The following is a 23,388-nucleotide window of genomic DNA, read 5'->3' on the forward strand; positions in this document are numbered from 1 at the left end:
TAAAGAGGTGAATATTTGGAATGAAACTATTCACAATTTCCGAGGATGTTTCTATTGTGGCGTATATTTTTGTTATATTAAAATTCATATAAATATGTTTGAAAGCCATGTTACAGATATAAATACATACATTTTAGTACTAAAATTAAATTTACATTAATAAAGCTTTATTTAATACATGAATAGTATGCGTATGCGTACTTTTTTATTAGTACAATGGGTTTAATATAAATATATAAGTATATCTTATTTGGTTATATGTATAGAACAGGGTTAACTGAAATAAACCGAGTTTATATTATAAATGGCATGATCATCAATTAAATTAAGTGAATGAAAAAAATTCATTCACTTGATTACATTTCAAATTTCAAAGTATAATTCTTAGGACGTACTAAACGAAAAATGAGTTTTTGTTAAGAATTCATCTGCTTGCGTATCAAAAGCAGATCAACTATAGGTATCTAATGGGTAGAAATAGCAGTATTACATACTTTCAGGTACGAACATTACCTTCTTACGGTATCTCCGGTTTTGGACCACGCCTGTCTCGTGACCAGAGCACTGAACGACGCCCGGCCGTCGCTTACTTGCTCTGTGTTTACATGCATGGTTGTAGCGGTATATAACGGGTATTTACATACATAAATATAATCATGTCTTTATCCCTTGCGGGGTAGACAGAGTCAACAATCTTGAAAAGACTGAAAGGCCACGTTCAGCTGTATGACTTAGTGATACAAAAAACTGACAGGTTGCCCATCAGCCACAAGAAAGAAAAGTTCGTTCGCTAAGTCGCCTTATACGACATCCATTGGAAAGATACGCAACGGTCCTATTCAAACCTGCCGGGAACCACACGGCACTGCCGAGAACCGGACGGTATATTACTCGTACACACAGTAACTGTTTAATACATATACGGGATTCAACAGTTGCTTTTTACTTTCTTTCCAATATGCGCGGGCCGGTTCTCCGCCGGCCTTCGTTTTTGTACATCCAGCGTGACTTGTCCAGGTTTCATTGCCATTGGCGATGATCAAGTGCGTCGGCATCTGGCTTCATTAAGGCGGAGGCTAAGGTAACACTACTGCTGCTTTGAGAAACATGTTTATTAACTTTTTATTATAATAAAAGTGGCAGTGCCGTGTGCTTCCCGGCGCCAATAAAAAAAAGAATAAGAGCACTCCATCACGTTCCCATGGATGTCGTAAAAGGTGACTAAGGGATAGGGTTATAAATTTGATTCTTCTTTAAGGCGATGGTTTAGCAGCCTTTCACTATTTTACTGTATTTATTATAATACCTATATTTAAAAAAGCTTACTTTAAAAGTTTTTTGAATTTGTTATTTATTTATTAATCTCTTTGTTAAGAAATGTTTAAATAGAAAAAGTGATGATACGTATATATCATCCGGATCAACTCTGTGTAAAAATTTAATAGCGGAAAAATTTCCGTAGGTTATTCAAAAGTTCCGTAGATTATTCAAAAACTAATACAAAAACTTTACTTGTCTCTTTCAAACGAGGCATAGAAACTGGCAAGCATTTTCCAGTTTAATCGCTTACCTAAAGGCGGCATGGCCTGTATGGTACAGGTTAGTTTGTTTTAGACAGCAAATAAAATGTTGTTCAGAACTTAAGGATCATAAAGGTTATTAAGCCCTGCGGCGTATTATAACGTTCTCACCTGTCGTTAACATTCTTGTTATAGTTAACTAAGCGAATCGAACGAGTACACTATATTCGATCATTAATAAATACTGGTTCACTTTAGTAGGTTTCGCTTGTGAAATGCTTTTGAGTATGGCGTTCTTAGGCTTATTAATATGCAAAATCAATTTTTATTTCCGTTTCCACAGGAAGCAATAAGAGGCAGTTAAATTTTATGTTTTTTTGATATATATGATATGATATGAAGCATGTTGTGAATAAGTACTTATTTTCTTTTTGATGTTAAAACTATTTGTGGTTCAAGTTTTGAATTTGTAATTAGGGTTCGGTTAATGCTACATCCGGCATTGAATTCATATGACGGGAGGGATCATATTTATTAATTAAAGTATTTTATATATTAAATAAAATAATATAGTAATTAAAGTGTGTGACAAGAATCCTTACAATTTTCGATGTCATTGCAAGTATCATAAACTAAAATCTTATTATGAATTATCTGTTGTTCTTAATTGAGTTGTGATTTGATTGATCAGTTGGTCAATTACGTTTTTTTGTTCTCATGTGTAATAAAAGAAATTGTGTGTCAATTTAAAATTTCAAAAGAAGCTGACACAAATAGTTAAATTGCTCAATCGGGTGATTGATGATCGTCGAAACTACAAATATAGTTGGCTGTCGGAAAATTGTCGATCAATAAAATAACAGAACGCTGTGTGAAAAAGCGATGGAGCGTGAATAGCGTGATATAGCGAGGCTTCACGATTTTGTAGGTTTGCGCCGCTAATCCACGTGACAAAAGTGGGGCGCGAACTGCGGGCTTAGTGCCACAGTGCGTCTAAACGAGGCCACTAATGAAATGAAATGCAAAAACAGCATTGTATACTGTAGACTGTTTTATAATAGTGACAGTAGTTTAGCATTTACTAGAGTCGAAATATGTGTGATAGTACCTACGATTGGTTAATAGAGTGTCAAAATACTCTGCTTCTATTAAATTCGCAAAAACATATGTATGACTTTGTCCTATTTTGGCAAAAAAAATGATGTTTTACTAATAAAATTTCGATGGTAAATAAAGCTTATTAAAAATATCTAGTTGTATTATAACGCATGTTTAAAAACTGCTCATAGCAATGCGGTTGTTTGTTCATCTTCTAAAAGGTTTGCCTGCCGACTATTCGGAAAATATTGCAACGCGTGCAATATTTACATGGGAATAGTGCCGGCGGAACTTTGATGAAAATATCTTTGTGGAAAAATTGGAAATACGGGATTTAACATGCGTTTTTCAGTGGCCAAAAATATAGCTGAGCCTTCTTTTTGTTATGGCGTGTGTCCCTGTGATACTCTGTGCTTCGGGCAATTTTTTTGAGTTTAAAAATAACGTGTAGCTTCATAAATAAAAATAAGATAGTGACATCCCGAGGTTGTATCGCCAGGCATCATCTGGAATGATCACAGCATAACTTATACATACATACATACATAAAATCACGCCTCTTTCCCGGAGGGGCAGGCAGAGACTACCTCTTTCCACTTGCCACGATCTCTGCATATTTCCTTCGCTTCATCCACATTCATAACTCTCTTCATGCAAGCTCGGCGGTTTCGGGTACTTTTGACCTGACCCTTTACCAGGACGTCCTTAATTACAAAACTTATATTATCAATATTGTTACTTAAACCAGAAATAAAATTCCTATATGATTAGTAAAGATTCGAAAAAAAAATATACTTCGAATCAATAATATACAAAAAACTCATATCACTATTTAGCATCCATTAATAACCTTTTCAGAATTGTATCAACGGATTTGTTAATAATAACATAGCGCTGTTTATTACTACGAGTATGTTCAATGTAAAAAGTCAAAAAAGTCATGAATAAATATTGTTACCGATAAAATTGAGTTTTTGAAACGAAACTGTAAAAATATTTGCATTCGGGGATAAAGAACAAAGATTTTAGGAACACAACATTGTCGATTTATTCAGTTGTGTTTTTGTATAAACTGCATTGCGTTGGTCTGCAGAACGTTTTCCGAGAATAAAGCGCGGGATAGGCATGTCAGAATTGTCACTTGCAAACTGTTACCGCTGCAATAGTCGTTCAGGGAAACAATAAAAACACGGCCGAGTGCAAGTCGGGAACATTCTCTCTCATAGGGTTTTTGATTTCGTAATAGATAAATGAAGTTTCTTTTCCACATTTTCAGTCATTTTTACAACAAGTTTAGATCTTTATGTAAAATTAAGCTACGCGCAAAAGTTTTTTATAAAGTACTTATTTGATTTTCTTTACGCAATATTCAAAATGTGTTTGATAAAAATATATCGAAATTTTGAAAAAGAAATTCATGAGAATTATTCACAAGGAAATTTGGTGTTAGAACACCTAGGCAGTGATTTTCCCCGTTTAGTTTTTGCTTTGCGTTTTTCCGTCACTTTGGTTTTTTATACATTAACATAAATGAAGATACATTGGTGTTTAAACTTGTGGAACAACAGAAATGGATACAATTCTTGGTAGTTCTGTGTTTGCCCCCTGCTACTGTACTGGACGCAAATAAAAATTAATTGATGTTTGCGTTTTCGCGTAGTGCGTTTCGTTTTGTTTACACTATATCTACCAAATGTTTGTACAGACGAGCGAAATAAACATTTGTTTTTGTTTTAGGAACATTGTTGTTGTTTTGTGATGTACGTGGTGTAATTACCTGATCTATATATTTACTATCTAAAACCTTTTAGAGAGGAAAGATTGCCTGGTGTTTGTTTTGTGTGTATTGGATGAAGTTTGTAGCCTGGCAATTAGTTTACTCGTATTTCCGGTAAGGCTTTACCTGCTATGGTAAACATGTTGGCGTTGATTTCAGCTGCATTTACTTAAATAATGATACATATACAGACATAAGTTGGCGTTATCCTCTATGAGTGAGGCTAAGACTGTGACCACGATTTTGGAGTTTGTAAGTACTTAATTATACAAATCAATTCTCGTCAGACAACATGCAGCGGACCTTAACCTGACGTAATTTATTGAGTTTTTGATTGTTTGACAATCAAATTAATATACGCAACTCAGAAAGTGAATAATTAGTTTAGCCAACAGTACATTAAGTTACCAAAATTCAGTGCAAATTCGCCTTGGTTTACCACGTCCTAGAGTTCTATGCAAAGTAACTTAATAATCATGCGGTTGACTGTACAGCTGCGGAAGGTGGTAGGACCTTCAAATTTGGTACGGAAGACCAAAATGAAAAACAGAGAGGATGAAAAATCTATTCTAATAGTATAGACTTTTTTCCTAACAAATTTACACAAAAACTCTATTTCACAACTCACAAGGAACTTTGGTAAAAGTCGAACATTCCTTTGCACGTTAAACAAAAAAAAAAACACACACCTAATATCCCTCGGCTCGGTTCATTGACACAGGTGAGCGAAGTAATGTAGGTAATTGTCTAGAATTATCTCCTATTTCTCTAACTGCTAGCCGTGTACACTGTACGGCCCGGAAACATAAACACATTAGAAAATTTTGTTTTAACATACATAAACTCTTTTTGACCTACCCATACTAATATCATCAATCTATATATTATTTGTTTGTCAAAACAGGTTACATTGATGTTTATATATGAGTGATTGTTTCTATTGCTCTGCTTCCTGCCATTACGCGTACAAATATGTTGGATTCTAAGTTTCAATCCTAAAAAAGATATAATTAAAACACAATTTATTATTCGTTATGTTTATTTTATGTACGTGTTTTTTTTTATTGTAAACAATACATAAACTAATGGACTGATGCCAAGCACAAGCCGAAATGGTTTTAGAGTCGAACTTGGTTAAAGAACTCTTTAATCAAGATAATTCATAATATTACATTTGTAATTAACCTGGAACTTTGTATCTCTAAAAGTTCAAAAGGAGATTTAACTGTATTATTGAAATTAAGATGCTAATATTGGGCTTATAAAACCACCAAAACGATTAAACAGGCTAGTGTATTATTTTTGTGTAAATAATATTTGAGACTAAGGTTGTAACTAAGGTTACACATAATAAGATACTGTTCTGTAGTAGAAAATAAGAGTTTTGTAATACCTATGTGGTAACGGTGGAGTGGTGGTAAGCGGTACGGAAAGCACAATTATTTATAAGTAACAATACAATACTTTAGTACTACAATAAGCTTATACTAGCTTATTATAGTACAAAAAAATAGTATTTTCAAGAGAGAAAAATACAATTGGCTAATCCGCAGTCAGACTTTAGCCAAGTTTTCGTGTCTCTAAGTGTAATAGTTGTTTCACAAAGTTTAACTTATACGGCGTATTTTCGCTCGTGATAGGGAGCAGAATAAAAAGATTTAATAAAAACGTAGGTGTCATGGCACACCTACGCTATGCTTTTATTAAATCTTTTCCCGTAAGGTAAAAAGAGCAAAACATAATTCTAACAAACTTCGCGTAATAGATTTTCCAAAAATAAACAACTCTGAACTGAAAATTCATATATTAGCAAAGCAGTTATAAACCGACTCTTAATATTTCGTACGTGTTAGCTAGTTAAGTACGCCTCAGCTAAGCTTTATATTAAAATTTAACATCTACCGTGGGGGTTTCGGCAAGCACTCTAAAAACAATCTAACTTTCCACTTAGTTCAATGCTTGCTTCAAGTTATTATTCAGAGGTTCTCAAACTCATCGAAACAGCTGTCCGGTTGTCTGCATTGATCAAGGTCGAGGTAACGGGACATATCCGACACGGAATTATTCTCACGACGGAACTCACTTCACTTTAAATGTAATAGCACTACTTATTTATATTTAATTAATAAGTAGTGCTACTACATGCCGCTGAAAATAAATGAAATAAAATCTACAATGTATTTGAATTTACCCAATTACGTACCTAATGTCAGTTTCACAATTTAAATTAATAATTGCAGCGTAATCTACTCGTAGGTAGGATCATATTTAATTTTCTGGGTACTAAATTTTTTTTAAATTAATGACGTAAAACTATAAATTATACACCAGAGCCTATGTGAAATGAAAAGAGCTTAACCAGCACGACCCAAGTTGGCTTAATCTTAAATAATATAGTGATACAGAATAAGGCTACTCGTAATCGTTCGTCTCTTCGATGACTACTTTAAGAGCAAGTAGGCTGCCGAGGCGGTAAGGACCGATCCTAGCCGATACTGAGAATGAACGGTACTCGTCATTTTTCTTGCAATTTATTCACTTTTCTGCTTCATGGACGTTTGTGAATGTGGTCTAATACTCTGTTTTTGTAAGCTCCTTTTCTACTTTCTTTCTGGGAGCTATGAAATAACTGGCTTTGAAATAAAATTTTATTTATATTCTTTTTGTACTACTGGTTCTTACGGGAAATCTAATCATTATACTCAGTTAAAAAGGGATAAAATCTTAGTTCTTAGCATGTTATTCATGCATATTTTTTAAGAAGATTTTTTGGTATATTGATTGGCATAAAATAAAATCCACTATCTTGTATTTTATACCAATCGGATTTAAACTTGATCATTATATTTTTATGCCAGTGTTATTGTTGTAGCAAGAATTGAAATTAGAAATAGAAAACTTAACAGAGATACATTATGTTTAATGAAAATTGTTTAAAAGTCATCAGATTTTGCAAATCTTTATTTTCAATATCAATTATAGGAAAAAGCTATTTATGAAAAAAAATATCACCGAAAGTGTAAAGCAATACGTACATAGACAAGGTATATTTAGGTCTACACAGGAGGACAAGTCGGCCTTTGGTGCGTAAATTGTAAGAACAAATTGTAGACCAAAGCGACTATCCGATACCTAGACCATTAGAAACAAAACGCACATAATACTATCGCGCGTTTTGTTCTATCTTCGCCCACATAAATTCTTATATCTTACAGCCGTATACAATAAAGATAACATGCAGCGTCACGGGCGCGGCCATTATGAAAATACGTTGAATATTGTCTTGAACATAGACAAAGAATTTCAATAGATCATAAGGGATAATGTTAAAAATAAATCTTCGGGAAACTGCATTGATGAAAGTTAAACTGGCATGAAAAAGGTTTCGGAAAAGATAAATAAGTATAATTGAGATAACAGTAGTAATAGTCTTACATGAAATTAATAATCATATAAATATATTAAAATACATACATACATACATATAATCACGTCTATATCCCTTACGGGGTAGACAGAGCCAACAGTCCTGAGCGGACTGATAGGCCACGTTCAGCTATTTGGCTTTAAGATAGAATTGAGATTCGAATAGTGACAAGTTGCTAGCCTATCGCCTAAAAAAAGAATCTCAAGTTTGTAAGCCTATCCCTTAGTCGCCTTTTACGACATCCATGGGAAAGAGATGGAGTGGTCCTATTCTTTTTTGTATTGGTGCTGGGAACCACACGGCATATTAAAATAAACTATATGATTTAATTGTAACATATATGTATATTTCCATTACCTAGGGAGTATACATAAAGCGTTTTTTTTGTAGTTGTAAAATTTTGTATAATTCTATTCCTCTCCATATCAATGACATCAACTGAGGGGAGCTCGGGATCTTAAATCCGTCGCACAAATTCACCCTGGGGCCTGAATTTTGCGTTGTTCCGCCCCAATAGTCTAAGCTAAATGAACTTACCTGAGGATCCTCATGTACTCGTATACGGGCTGAAATAGCCCCATGGCGATTTCAGACTTGTCAAGATTATTAAGGCAGATTTTCGACTTCTAGATATTATATTTTTTTTTAATAGGAACTTTATAAGTCTTAATTATGTTATTATAAAAAAGTATTATTTTCCAGATAAAATTTAAAGTATCCGAAAACTGATTCACTAAATATTATATTGTAAAGGAAAACATGACTGATATTGTTATAAAAGTAGTTTCACTGATTATATATGAATGCCGTATTTTAGCAAAATGTTATTATGATGCGGCAGACATCAACTAAGAGAGTAAGCATTATTGGTTATATAACCCCCACCACGGGATCTAAGCATCTGAATAGTCTAATTTTATTATCTGTCTGCCTGCTTATTTATTTCTTTTATAGCTTACCCTAGAAGACGCCCACGTAAAAGGAAAACTCCTGTCAATGTCAATTCACACGGGAATTTCAGGAAATCCTCTCCTAGTGCACTCCTAGACCGTATAAAGAATCTACACGCCAAATTACAAGTCTCTATACCCAGCGGTTTGGGCTGTGCGTTTATATGACAGTCAGTCATTCACTCTCCTCTTTTATATATTTAGATTACGTATTTGTTTTTTTTTTTTTTTTTAATAGTAAGTTATCCGAGGAAAAACCATAACTTCTTTTTTTAAATACATTCAAAATATAGAAATTCAAGAATTTCAGTTCAAGACGGAGAGAGCTGCGAACGTAAGCTAGTTATTAAACAATCAGAGATGCTCACGTGTTATTTCGGGTTAACTTCTCACTCTCGGGATTAACACGTAATAACCCGTCAGATGCAGTCAATTCAATCGTAACAAAATGAGGTATTGGTTGGCAATCGCAACGTATTCAGAGCAAATGGAAATAGGTTAGCGTACTGCATTTTTGTTGTCTGAATTATTATTAAATTAAAAATTCTCTATTTGTATAGTATACAGTAATAACCCGTCAGAAGCAGCCCATTCAGCCGTAATGAAATGAGGTGATGGCTCGCAATCTCAATGTATTCAGTGCATGCATAGAGTAAATAGGAATAGGTCGGCGTTCTGAAATTTGTATTTGTAAGCTTCGGAAAGTATTAGTTATACTTGACTTGTCTGAGTAATGCAAAAACTGGACCAAAACAATAAGTAAATTTTTTTTAACTTCCTAAATAGTATTAGGGTTATAAATATTAGGTATACAATGTTTTGCGATTTGGCTAAGTTATTATGGTCGATTGTCTGCGTGACACTATATTGAATTGGCAATTTTGATTTTGATGCACTGTTTTTCTACTTTTTCTACTAGAAGACATGGTAAAGTAATAGTAAGAAAAGTGCTTTCATTCCCTTGCACATGTGTTTAATACAAAAAAAAAATTAAGGCAACAGAAAAAGCAGGTTGACTTAGCAGATATACAAGGAGAGTGTGGAGGGAAAGGTCGGAGTGGGAAGACCTAGACGAACGTATCTTGATCAAATTAAGGACGTCCTGGCAAAGGGTCAGGTCAAGAGTACCCGAAACCGCCGTGCTTGCATGAAGAAAGTTATGAATGTGGATGAAGCGAAGGAAGTATGCAGAGATCGTGGCAAGTGGAAAGATGTAGTCTCTGCCTACCCCTCCGGGAAAGAGGCGTGATTTTATATATATTTGTATGTATGTATGGTATGTATTTAAGTAACTTGAAGCGGTTCTATTTATGTAGAAGTATGGATTATGTGCCCGAAAGCAAAAATATTAATAATAGTGGCAATGAATGTATGCAATTGCATGCTGCCACTTTTTCTTTCGCATCGCTATCATAACATTTACTGCAAAATTTGCAACACGCTAGCCGAGATGAGAGTTCACCAGATAATTGCTCAGCATCGAACAAAACATCGTTTGTTTGCCAGTCGATATGGTCCCATATAATAGGGCTGCCACGACCAGGCTTGTTTAGAATTGTCTAGATTGGTTGTGGGAATTGGCTCCGATAGATATCGAATTAGAATTGCTTTTCTGAGAAATGTAACATGTATAATATACAGATATTGATATAGTGTTTAGGCTGACTAATAAATGAAATACATATACATAGATTTATTGCACTTAAAAACGAAAATATATTGATCTATAACTTAAAAATATCGTGGCGCATTAAAGGCATTATCGCGTTATGCAACATCTTTTAAGCATCCTTAAGAAAGTGGTAAAGGTCACTAATAGTCTATAGTCATTTCATTAGGGTCACAATTTTCGTTGTATTTACCTCAAACTCTTGCATTACAACTATTCTGCCGTAATAAAACTCTAAGCAAATCTAACATAACATATAACAAAAGCAAACTCTTCTTTGAAGTCAGTTAAAATAAGAGATAAGCTAACACGTAGAGAGTTATAAATGTGGATGAAGTGAAAGAAGTATTTAGAGATTGTGGCAAGTAGAAAGTTGAAGTCTCTGCCTACCCCTTTAGGAAAGAGGCGTCATTTTATGCTTGTATATACTATATATATATCTAACAAAAGCGCAATCAATAAAAAATCCAGTACTATAATTTAAAGAATTACCATCAGAAATTTCCATGTGGTCTTTTTTCAAGTATCAACCCTGAGTGTGAGAGACGTAAGAATGCTCGCGACATTTGTAAACGATATGTTCTGCTCAAAGGAGAGTGTCGCCTCTCATTTGAATCCGCGCTGAATAAAACGACGTAGATGCACTGCTATTTGCTGTGTGTTCTTGAAAAAAAACATTGAGAGTGCAAAGATTTTATTGTTCTTTCATTTTGATTTCAAAGAAGCAAGTAGAGTTTGGATAGCAGTATGTCAACACAAATATATAACGACGTTTGGTAACAATGGAAGGGAAGACAAACGTACCTTGGTCACTAAGCAAATAAACAAGAACGGTTAATGGGGACGTTGGAATGTCCCTAATTTCATACAGTAATAATCTTCTAGGAAGAACAAGGCTTTAGGTCCTAGGTAGAAGAAATTCCTGGGGTAAGCTCAGTTGATCAGTTATATGATATGTATAAGAAAAAAGTACTCCTCCGGTAAAGGATCGTGATTTACCTTGCTAATGCAACAGACACAGGTTGCCACAGAGTTAGGAAAGAAATATAAAAAAAAAATTATTTCTGTACCACACTTCGATTTAGGTGTTGCATCATATTTGTTTTTTGTCGGAATAGTATATTCTTCTATTTTCTTTGTAGTTATAGTTTATGTTATATACCTTCAATCGAACCCTGCTATCAATTCCCGCTATATGACTGTTATTTTCAGGTTTGTTTAATTTAGAACAAGAAATAATGTCTGTATTGATTGATCGAATATAAACTACTGCAACATATTATCCTAAATAGTTTAAACGAATTATATAATGAAAAAAAATATTATCATTTATATTATTGGCCATCAAAACCTATGAATCTCTGTTTATAAATGAATAATCTGTAGTTGTTCATGTTATAACATTCACTTGAACAATACAAGTGAGCGTGTGGGTTTCACCAACGGACGTGGGTTCTTAGAAACAGTTATTTTTTAAAAGATACATCAGAAACATAAATGTTTTTCCCTTTACGTGATCTTCCACATAGATATTTCCAAGATTCATCAAGGTAGACAGCATATAAGACGATTAACTAAAGGTTAGCACACACTAAGGCATTAATGAAAGCATGTGCGTGGGTTGTAGTAAATTGTTTTAGTCGTGAACTTGCCTTAATGAACTCAAGTTCGTGATTGAGTCTCCACGTCAATCCCGTTCAGAGGTACATTCCACGTGGTGCTCATTTTGAGATTAACAAGAAAATATTAACTAAAATATTCCATTTAGAAATTAATTTTATTTAAATAAATTAAGAGGAAAGTTGAGAAACAAAGTTTTACCCACTAGACAACAATAGGTTATATGTATATGGGGCGTCGTAGATATGTATGTAATGGATAAAAGTCATGATTATAGAAAAAGCATTAGAAGATGCTGTAGATCATAGAAGCTGAGCCGTCTGAGTGATAGAAGCATAGAATTGAATTACTCCTTCTCCTTCTATGTCGTAAGAAGCGAATAAATAATTCACATTCAACCCGCATTTTTTTTACAAAAATTAAGAGAATATTAGAGAAATTAACAATAAAATTGCTATATTGACAAAGATTATTGAAAAATTTCCTTTCATGTTATCACTTCTTATAGCCATATATGAGGAGACAAGAAATGGGATCAAGCAGAAATAAATCACTTCGCAGAGCAAACTTCGCTCCGTGTGGTTTGACACATTTTCACGCTATAGATACATCGATTAGTTAATAATCTAAATCGAAAATCAATAGGTGTTTGAGTTCTAATTAGAAATTATCAGCATATGAGTTTGCTAATACTGTTCCACTACGTATGTAAAAGGCATTTGAAATTTCCCAAACTAATTAAGACCATCAGTAATAAGCATTTACGAGAATGAGGTGAATATTTAGGTTAACTTGTACTTATTGGCAATGAGTATTAAAAAAAATTGTATGGGATAAGTTAAAGTTGTTTAAAAGCAAATTTGGGATTCTATATTGTATTTTAATCTTAATTTATTTATTGTTACAGATAAACCCGCACTTTACGGAATAAAAGGTAAACATTTTATTTTGCGTCTCGTGTTTAAGCTACGGGTGTCGGATTGTCAAAAATACAATTGTTATATTGCAGCGATAAGTAATCTTTGTCATTCAAATTCAATTCAATTCGAAATTGACCTTGATCCAATACGTCTGAGATTCCCCTGCAGAACCTGCGGAGGTCAGTCGGGAGTCGCTTTATGAAAAATCTGACTACTACTACCCAATTCTAAATCAACACAAACTAACTAGAATTCATTGTAAAGTTTAAATTTAATGCAAAATCCTGTAAATACGATTCAACTACTTGTACCGCGTGCGCTTTCGGAAAAGTTACAAAGTTGGATATTCTGTGCGAAGCTCGTTCAATGCTCCAGAGTAATACTTTAAATGAAGCGTTGCTGCTACAGTGTTAGTTATTTGAACTATTAATACAGTTTGGTTATAATCATATTTGTCTGTGCTCTCATATTGGTCTCGTAGCGATGAAAGTGTGCCGGATGAAAAGCCTTCGTTGGTTCTCGATTCTTCGAATTCGGGATTCTTCTAAGGCGATGAGTAATCAACCTGCCACTATCTGAATCTGATCTGAATATCACGATCTGAATTGATATATCGAGGCGAGGTCTCGTTAGAAATTCAAGAAAAAAAAGTTTCCCAAAGTTTTGTATATCACTGTGCCAAATCAGTTCAGGTTTGAGTTTACTCGTTACAAACAAACTAACAAATATTTTCTTCTTATGATTTTAGTTTAGATCACTTTGATAAAATTGCAAATATTTGACATCTTATTTAAACTTGTGATAGGCAGGAAATTCACGAGTAAATTGAAGGTTTTACTGTCGTTCCTGTGTTCAAATTACTATTTATGAGTAGTTTTACGTCCACTTAATTAGGAGGTTGAATTTGGCAGCAAAAGCACCTAAGTTATTGCTTTGAAAGCGTAGGTCTCAATATTACGTATCTGGATATCTAAGAAATGATCTATGACATAAAATTTAATATTAGACAAGTAAAGGTATTCAGAAATAGATGCAGAATATGTTAGGAAATTATAAAAATGTTGTACCAAATTGAATCTTAAAGCTTATTTTACTTGTAACGAAGGTTTTTATTGCAATACTCTGAATTTAGACAAATGTTCCAAGCTATTTAAATCTGTAGTTCTTGGTACACAAAAAATAAATATTGAAATACACGATCCTAATGCCACACCGTAATACTTCTTAAACGGTTAACGTAAAAAGGAACATCAAGCATAGCCTACGTGTGATCATTTTATTCTAAAAGCAGCACTTCTTTAACCAACCAAAGTTTTAATTTAATCTGATTCAAACTTGATTTGATGAAATTTCGTTGCAAACGGAATTCGAAGTTGGGCCACAAATCAATGCTTTGCCATGGTTACGTCTAGGAATACAAGTGTGTGTGTATACCTGAAACGCTAGCAGAATATATTTAGGTAAATGAATGAATGAAATTCTCTACACATAAAGGCTACAGTAAAATTAAACTTAAGCGATGCACAAAAGGCGGCATACAGCAATAACTTCGAAGCAACCTTATGAAAATTGCGTCGGGTGCTTGTGTTGAAACTGAAACGAGTATAATGCCTTATTTTCTGAAGCTTAGGAAGCTAAGCCTAAACAAGGCGGTTAGTGACTAATATTATTCGGCAGCAGTTTGGCTCATCTGTTTAAAAATGTGACTGGTATCTCAGAGTGAACCAAAAGCACTTGAAAGATTTCACTGGAACTTATCATATTTTTGGCAATCCCTACGGAAATCATGTGGTGAAAAAAGATAATTGTACTCGTATAAATAGTTCTTCGCTTCCCAAACCAGCTTGGAAATTGTTTCATTTCTTGTTATCATTCTCCTTGCGAATCCTAGTTGCGTCCGAACTTATAATACTACAATACAATACAACACATACGTCATCAACGAACAAACTAATGAAAGTAAATAGAAGAAAAGTCATTGGCATATATCGTCGTGGTAGAATTTTAACTTGTAAATCCCTTCTTTAATTCAGGTACGGTTATGGTTCGATCATATGTACGCACATAATGACATAAAAATGAGGAAAAAAAGAAAAGTGTTTTCGACTCACAAAATACGAGAAGGCTCCAATCAAAATATCGACTCTTAGATTCTCTCGACGACAGTCCCCGGACACGGATGGGAGATAAATCTATTTACGGTAGATTTGAACTGCAATGTCGAAGGTAACGAACCGACAAAGTGAAGCATATCTCATGAACAATAAGGGAAAACATGGAAGCGAAATTGTTTTTTGTAAAGCAGATTTGTTTTTCTTTTTTGCGTCTACGTTTGAACGAATCTTGACTCCTTTCTTTTTCATCAAGCGTTTTCTGATTGTATTGCGCTACTGGCTTCAAAGTTAGAGTAAATGTCTCTCATGCATGGCTGGCCAAAATTGACAATAGGCACGTGACACAAAAAATTTTCTAGCTTTTTTAAATCCTTGGCTTCGTAAAGCAATCGCTTTGCCATGCCATCTTCCTATAGACTTATAGCAGCCGCGGTATACGAGTCAGGGTATGGATTTATACGTGTGGGGTTTAAAAAGCCTTTCAGACGACTTTGTACGAAGTGTTTTTAAATTTACAGTAAAGGGTCCATACAACTCGTTCAGTTTTCAATTTGCCACGCTGTCACGGCGTCTCCCATCGGACGTATCGCTTTACGTCTAGAAATGTGATCGTTCGACAGCCATTTATAAAATGTACGGAATTGAATCATCGATCTTTTATTATCCTTCTTCGGATCTCTTGCTTATATTTAAGATCGTTAGTAAAGTACTGTACTTTCGATTTAACCGTAAAAATAGATTTTGTATCTATGAAAACGTCGTTCCGAAGCTTATGATAGCTTCGGATTAGTATATGGCATAGGTTAGTCAAATTTAACCAAAATCATGGTATACAAAATGTTTTTTAATGAATGACACACTATGCGTTGAAACAGCTGTAGTTAGCTGATAGGCTCTGAACTATTACCACAGTTTAAAATTTCACGAATTTCCCAGAGTAATGGGTAAACTGTATTTTAAGTTAATTTAGGGTGAAGTTGCGTTATTTGAAGCAATGTTATTTTTCTACCAATCATCTTGGGGCGAAAATATGTTTTTTGTTTATTTATATGTTTGTAACGCGATAACTTTCTAAACTTTGGTCTGATTTTAATGAAATTTAATATCAGATCTGACAATAGAATTTTTAAATTTATAGGGCCACAGAAATGGGTTAATTAGTTTATGTGATATGCACAATTGTATAGAAATTCAAAGTAAGCTAACTAATTCATAAGAACGACTAAGTAGTATATATAAAATGAGGTACATAGTATTCTCGTTTTATCTTTCAATTTGCGGCATTGTCTCCGGTATCAACACGTCAAGGAAAGCCCGCATTCGACATCTCGACACCGGCCCGGATATCAGCTGAACCCGCTTGACATCAGTAAGCTGACGAGCTCAATGCATTGCAGGGTTTATAACAAGGCTGTAGTCACATTTGAGCAAAATATTTTATGGGTGAAAATCATTTTAAACGACCATTGTCACAAAAATGAAACAAAAATGAAATCATAACAAAAATGAAAATCGTAACAAAAAATAACAAAAATGAAATTATTAGGGTCTCTTCACAATTCGCATAAATAATACGGACATACTATAGGTACCTAAATAATTATTTTCATTGATTGATAAAGTATAATAATACTAAAACACCTTACTTTTTATAATTCGTTTAATCAATAATCAATAATTCAAATAAAAAATGATTTTCTGTTAGTTTAGAAACTTTTACATAATTTTTTTTTATTCTATTTAAATTTTTTAATCTTAATTCTTTGTGGATCCTGGTCTTTCAATCGTTGTCTGTATAGTCGGTGACGTTCAGCTGCTGACATCGGCATTCTAAAAAGATAAAAAAAATCAGGAACAAAGTTTATAGGTTAATATAACTTACCGCCATTTTAAAAATAAAAAAATACAAAAATCAGCTTCTTATTGCTGTGTGGATGCGGCTTTCTTTCATTTTTGTTATATCATTTTTGTGACGTTACAAAAAAAAGTAACGAAACATAACAAAAATGAAAAGATATTGTGCTTAGAATATAACATCAAATATTTTTAATAATATAAACAGGAGTTGCAATAAGTTAAAGCACCTTCAACCTTAATAATAGTCGACAATGGTTGTCTATAAATCAATAACTTAAATTATGTATTCGCTTACCTGTATTGTTTGTTGAAAACAACAAAGCTGATAAATTTAAATTGGAATTTTCACGAAGAATAAGGAAACACGCCTGCACACACTTTTACATACGATGACAAAATGGCCGATCCAAGTAGCTTCTAGCGTCCGGATTGGCTACTCGTAGAGCAGGTGTTGACAATTACAAATATCAAATATTACCAAAATTTCGTTGTGACAAAAATGAATAATAAAATGGAAGATAATTATAGACATCAATTTATAAACTAATATTTACTATAAAAATATATATAAATGTAATTAGCTTTACCTGATATCAATTACAAATCATAATATATACCGAAAAAAAACCAATTGTTTTAATATCGTTACTAGAATTTTTATTCGGTTGTATTTTGTAACGCAAGTCGTGAATAGGACAAAATATTTTGTATGGAGAAAATTCCGGTTCGGTGTGAAAAAAGAAGGATATTATTAAATACTTGTACAAAAAAACAATACATTATATTTATTTAGCTAGGCAAGGTATAATTCTATAGTTGTATGTATTCGTTGCAGTAGAATTGATAATATTTTTTTAAATATAGCATGAGGACAAATTTTTATGTCGAAATGGTCGTTTAAAATGATTTTCACCCTTATTTAACTTTATTCAGTGTGTCACAAAATCTACGTCTAATTCACAAAAGACGCATTAGGAAGATTGTGTAGGTTCTATTTATCCATTTCTTGTCAGAGGGAAAATTAACTATAAATTTCTGACATATACAATATCTATGGAAAGATTAGGAGTGGTTCTTTTATACTCTACCAGAAAATACTTGGCTCATCTATATCATAATATTGGTATATACCTACACCCGATAACGTATTATTAATCAAGAAATAAAAATCAAGCCAAACCAAAACCATTACATCAAAAAAGTAGTAATTGTACCTATAATTAAATACCAAAAACAAAGTCCACGTTTCATTACAACATCGACAAACTATGTGACTACCAAAAATGGTAACACTCAAAGGAAATAATGAGGTAATGTAACTTTAGGAATTTGCTCGTCAACGTTTGACCCGTTGCCTTTTTGCATACAGCCGTCGTTAGTCAATCCCTTTGGCTTTGAGCCGGAACACCGAGTTTTAGGTGCCGCTCACTAGATTTATAACTTTTTGTAACCAGCTTTTGGATAAACGATTTTGTGTTTAGTAGGTTTTACGTCAATGAACAAAAAAGGTGTTAAATGGTGAATGAACTACGATAACATTGACGATTATAAAGAATGTTCCGCTTGTAATATTATGTAGATTAGTGATAATCAACTCAGTAAATATAAGCTCGGTAAATATAGACAGATCTTTTTTAATTATAGTATAAAGATTTGGAATGTTAAAGTATTATTTTATTACCCACCAAATAAGTTCTATTTATTATGCAATTGCAGCGATAAAATAATTAAAAAACAAAATCTGATGGTAAATTAACACCTGAGAGTTTCGAAGTATAAGTCAAAATGAGAGGGTATTCAAAAGTTGTTTCTAAAAATCCGCATTAAAGTTTCTAGAAACAACAAAGAAAGCAATACCATAAAGTATAGAAGCCACGTCAAAAGATCTCAGCAAATTTGCTACAGGTCAGTATTTGAAATCACCGCTTTTATGAACGAACATCGTTAGTCAAACTGTCCTTTAGACGGGTGCACGTATTCAGTATTTTTGAATGCTTCTACAAAGATTTATGACCAATTCTTTTTCCCATCCACCTATCGGTTGTCATAGAGCTCTTTTTAAGCGACAAGGCTGTGCAGGTTATATTTATTTATATTTTATTGTACAAAGTACAATCCGCATGATACAATAGGCGGACTTTATGCTAACAGAATTATCTAAATAAGTGCCGTGTGGTTTCCGTCACCAATAAAAAAAGAATAGGACTACTTTATATCTTTCTCATTGATGTCTTAAAAGGCGACTAAGGGGCAGGCTTATATACTTAGAATTCTTCTTTTAGGCGATGGACTAGCAACCTGTCACTATTTATATATATACACTAATCAGCTTGAATGAAGAATTATCTTACAGTCTACCTGCATCTAGCTTATCACCTAGAAGATAATTATGTTTTGTAAAATAGTCTATACGAGTTAAGTAGAGTATTTTTGTCTATTTTACTTCTATAATCTTCCAATAGTCATTGATCATCACAATGCGTTTGAACCATTATTTTAAGTCAATGACAGGATGGTTGGCAGGCACACATAAACATTGTTTTCAGGATCTCAAATTGACTCAATATATCTACAGATAACTACAGTTAACGATTTAAAAAATGTTTGATCCACGGTAAAAATATATAAGTCGAAACATATTTTCCCCGCGTCAAAATACACTAGACAGTTTCCAAAATAAGAAGTGTATGCAGATGCAAAACTAAGGTCGTACCGCATAGTGCATAAAATTCATTGGACTACAAAATTCAAGCTGCATATTCGTAAAACGGATTGGCCGGTCCGGGATTACACTAAAACTAAAAAGTCTTGTCTGGCACCTCGCCAGAAGGCAACCCATAATTACGGTACACGAAAGAACACCAATTAAAAAAGAGGTTTTAAAAACCGTCTGCGAACTTAACGCCAAGTTCAAGCAACAACAATTCTTAATAGAATGGGTAATTTTTGGAAATGTTTATTATTTATGTACATACATCCCAACTATTATATTAAATGCGAAAGTAAGTTTATTTGTTTGTTCACGCTTTATCTACTGCACCAATTTTCTTAAAATTTTGTGTTTATACAATTAAGAGTCTGGACAAGGACAAACTATATGTACTTTGCATCTCAGTAAAAACGTAGTTCCCGTGGCATTTGCGAAAAACCTTCGTACTTTTGTAGGTGGCGCTAATTGCGTGCGTGTAATTGCTAAGGGTAAAAGCTAGCGCTAAATAAACTATACTTTCATAGAATAACCCACTCAAAAAAAAAAAAAAATTCTCAGTGCAAAACTATGAAAATAAAACAATAATTTTCAAGTGCTACCTCGTACAAGCACAGCAGTTGAGACTATGAGCCTGAGTATTAAGCGGAGACATTCAATTTTTATCCGGTCGGTGTTGCCATCCCCGTCGGAACTATCCGCCGCGCCCGGATATTGCGCGGGACGACACGATCCGATGAAGCGTGTTCTAGAATATGAGACAATGTATTATACCTTTGATGTAGTTTGAAAATTCGCATCTGCTGAACTGTTGATCGTGTATTCTTTTGAAGTTTATATTTTTGCATGCATAATTTATATACTTAGATAAATTAATAAAGTTATTATTGTATAGTTAGGGATATCTTATTCAAAATATTTAACAAAATTTCGAGTATTGCTTTTGAACTTACTGGCATTTAACGAATTACATAAGTGCAAAGAACACATCTATTAAATAATATTTTCTAACAGTCAAGTCAGAGTACATAAAATGAAAATTTCTTCGAACATACTCAAGTAATTTGGGTTACTTTTGAGCCACAAATGGTACATTTCTCGATTTTGCAATGTCATATTCAGCATTGTATATGATTTTAATATATCTCGCACGCTACAAAGTAGGTAGTGCATATCGAAGAGCTCCGGTCGCGAGTAAACCGGATATTGCTGGCTTCGGCAGCTCAAATGCAATACTATTCACCCCGATATACTGGTACTTTTATGTGCATGTGGGGTCGCCATGTAAAAAAGATGTTACAATATCCGGATATAACAAAAAAAATAAAAAATAAACTGGAAATACTTTGAAATACATATTGTCATTGAATCAGTTGCTATAATTATTCTTGCGTTTATGTTTATTTCGGGTGTATGTATAAGTCATATTTTAATAATGTTAGATAACTATAAATTATTCCCGGATTAATACAATTTCCAAAGATGTAAATTTGATTTTATACGATACAAAGAAGCGGAAAATTAATTAAAGTGCCCCAAGCCAATATTTGCAGCATTCACGAAAAATAACCACGGTTTCGTAAATATGTACAGTGCCTACAAGTATTTCAAAATTGCTTTCAATGAAAATTGTTTTTCTGGGTAAAACCACGGTTTGATTCAGAAAAACCAACTAGCGACCCGCCCTGTCTTTGCACGGGTAGCATTTATAGATATATCTGAAAACATTATTTCCAACATTTCAAACAAGAACAAAATCTGTTCAAAGAAAAAAACTTTCCGAGATTATAGCGCATACATACAGACAGATATAATAGGGGGACTTTATGATCTGTAGTGATAACAAAAACGCAATGCATTTAGCGTTTTTTTTTAAAGTGAAAGACACTTTATTTTGTAATATTTATAGGGAAATTATAATACAATAGTATAAAAAACTGAATGATTAACCTACAGACAACGTATTCTACAGTCGAAACTACCGCGACAAAATTGGCATTTACAATTATTGAGAGTTTTCTATTGCGCTTAGAAAAGTTATCTCGAATTTTCCGAATTAATGGAGCTTATGTTGAGAACCCTTACTCACAAAAAGAAGGATGCAGGCTCATGAGGGCCCTTTTAAGATCGTTAAGCCTCAAAATAAATTATAAATCAGTGTAAATTGCTCAGAGTGTACCCCGATAAGCCTTCTTGGAGCCCCTAGTGGCTATTCTCGGAAGCTGCGCAAATAAAAACGAGAAGATAAGCCCCTACTAAAAGAAATAGCGAATAATCATTATCTAGATGAGATGTAAGAGAAAAAATCGTTGTATGAAAAAATTAAGACAAAATTAATTGCCGAATAGCTGTACCGAGCCCACGGAGCCCGGAAAGAAAATAATAGGACCACTCCTTCTCTTTTACACGGATGTCGTAAAAGGCGACTAAGGGAAATTTATAAACTTGGAATTCTTCTTTTAGGCAATGGTAGCCCGTTGTCTGCAACCTGTCACTATTTGAATCTCTCAATCTCAATTCTATCATCAAGCTTAATATCTAAACGTGGCCTTTGACTGTGTCTGCCCTGCAAGGGATATAGACGTGACTTATGTATGTATGTCACGTCTATATATATTGATTATGAACTCAAAGAGTACGCCCGGGGCTCCCATTGCTGATTGAATTTCGGAAATCCTCTATGGTTCACTTCTAGATCACTATGGAACACTATGTCAAATATCATTTTTCCAAACCGAAGATTGTGCGTCGATATATCAGTCACTCCATCAGACAGTTTCTTCTTTAATAAAAAACATTATCAAAAACCAATTTGCAAGTAAGTACTTCATTCAAATAAGTACGTTCGATACTACACAGGTAATTGAAGGTTTATATTCACGAATTGACCTGTGAAATTCTCGCATTGAAACGTCAGTGAGATCATTAGTAGGTACAATACGAAGATAGATGGTTAGTACTACAAAAGTTTCCTGACACACTTTGCTGGGCCAAACTAACGGGTTATGGGTTGCGGTTGTGAGTTGTGGGAGATACCACAACAATAACCCACCCACTTATGGAGACGTAATACGGAGTTATGTGAATTTGTCTTTGTGTTGAAATCTGCATTAAAAGGGAAAGCTGTTTGAATGTGACTGACTAACTGAACCTCTAAAAGGATTACACAGAAATGTGGAATACAGAATATCCTCTATTCTCCAGTTCGGACACCCATCTAAATAACAACTGCGTGGTAAGGTACTTAACCTGATACTTTCAGTATAGTTCCTCTAGTTCTTAGAATTTTATTTCAAATTTTTAAAACTTTAGTTTAGGTAATATCGTGCCTTGTGGTTCCCGGCACCAAAACAGAAAAGAATAGGACCACTCCATCTCTTTCCCATGGATGTCGTAAAAGCGACTAAAGGCTTACAAACTTGGGATGCATTTTTAGGCGATGGGCTAGCAACCTGTCACTATTTGAATCTCAATTCTATCATTAAGCCCAATAACTGAACGTGGCCATTCAGTTTTTTCAACACTGTTGGCTCTGTCTACCCCGCAAGGGATATGGACGTGACCATATATATGTATGTATGTATTTTAGGTAATTCTGAATCACATGACACCTAGGTATATGTTTATGTGTAAAATTGTCAAAGACCCAAAGTAGAGAAGGAATAAAGGTAGAGTATTTGACTTTGAATATCTAAACTGATAAATGAGTAAAAACTCAACTATATAAAA

The 23,388-nt window shown here is 33.8% G+C and overlaps 1 protein-coding gene across 1 annotated transcript in view; it reads left to right on the top strand.

The window, feature by feature from the left end:
- LOC106137727 (protein artichoke) overlaps nt 1–23,388 on the top strand; it is an 80,002-nt gene that overhangs the window by 30,935 nt on the left and 25,679 nt on the right. The window contains exon 2 of the mRNA XM_013338635.2: nt 12,969–12,995. The gene's annotated coding sequence lies outside the window, so the exon portion shown is untranslated. The remainder of the gene's footprint in view (nt 1–12,968; nt 12,996–23,388) is intronic.

This window comes from Amyelois transitella, chromosome 10 (assembly GCF_032362555.1).
Source record: "Amyelois transitella isolate CPQ chromosome 10, ilAmyTran1.1, whole genome shotgun sequence".
NCBI lineage: Eukaryota > Metazoa > Arthropoda > Insecta > Lepidoptera > Pyralidae > Amyelois > Amyelois transitella.